We start from the raw sequence: 1,426 nt of genomic DNA, 5'->3' as shown, positions 1-1,426 counted from the left end.
GAATGCCAACTTACAGGCCCGCTTGGGTTACGTGATAATATCTTCATGGGCCTAAGATTAGGGCTTGAGCTAAGATAAATCACCAAAATTTTACAACATTATCTTCTTCTTTTTTTCGGGTCTGAAAACGCTAACATTTTCTTTGGGTCTTTCTTCATTTGGACTTTATCAAGTTGAAGTTCATCCGACTTAGATGCCAGCAGAAGCCTGGAACTCAAAAACACACAAGACCAACAAAATATAAAGAGAAAAACTTGTGGTGTTGGACCACGAAAACAAAAAAGATATCTTCTGTTACTTTGTTAGGTGAATTATAGGTATAGCATGGCTGAGCTTAAATTGATGACTGTTTTGAGTTTGATATGCGTAACAAGGCATTGGCATTACAATTGCATGTATGAATATTATCTTGGTCTCATGGCCGGGTGCCTAGGTGGTGTGAATCAACAAGCTAAGAGTGAGTAGTTCTAACACATAATAAATAGAAATTGGAGAGTGACCAATCAATATCATCGTTATATATCACTACCTATGATGAAAACCTTGACTAAGTCGCTCAAGTCAACATGTGGATCATATAAATACTTCCCTAAATATTATGATTTATTGATGAAACATTTCCCTAAATTCATTTTAGTCAAAAGGCAAAGCAGAAGATGAAAAAACGAATCACAGTACGGTATATATAAACAATTGTAAGTTTTAAAAAACTTATATATCGTGGAGTCAGCAATCAACAAAGAATAATTCAGAGAGAAGGATTCACGTTTCACACGCATGAAAGAAGCAACAACAAATATATATAGTTGATAAATAATTATTCATGAGCTTGGGCATGATCGTTTATAGACTCAAACACGAACTCTATCTTATTATATGTTTGTATTATAACAATAATCGATAATGAAAATAACATCTAAGACCCTGGCCTATAAAACTTTCATTCATGTATGTGTAAATAAATAAATGAAAATTAATTAGGACCACTTTTATTCGTTTCAGATAGGAAAAGTATTTTCAAAACGGACTACTGTGAGAAACTGAGAATATATATCTATAGCAAGCCGTCAAAGAAACCGAAAGTGACAAAGGTTGGCGACTTTTTCTTTTCTTTTATTGTTTTGATTAATGAAAATTCAAAAGCAATTAAGGTTCGTCTGCAGAATAATATCACGTTAAAAACAATATATAAAAACGGAGGACTAAAAAATACGAAGGAAAAGTATAGGTAACCAACAAGATTTTTGAACAATGCGTAAATAATGTGAATTAATAAAGTTAAAAGAGTAAATTTGATTAGTAGCATTAAATTAGGGTGTAGTATATTTTTATTTGATTGGTGGTTGTTTATATTGTTCAAAATTTTCATTGTTTCCTAGCACTTCAAATACGAATCATGTTTTCAACAAAAGACCAAATTGGGTGG

Source organism: Arachis hypogaea, chromosome 17 (assembly GCF_003086295.3).
Source record: "Arachis hypogaea cultivar Tifrunner chromosome 17, arahy.Tifrunner.gnm2.J5K5, whole genome shotgun sequence".
NCBI classification, from domain to species: domain Eukaryota; kingdom Viridiplantae; phylum Streptophyta; class Magnoliopsida; order Fabales; family Fabaceae; genus Arachis; species Arachis hypogaea.
This window is presented reverse-complemented; position numbering follows the sequence as displayed.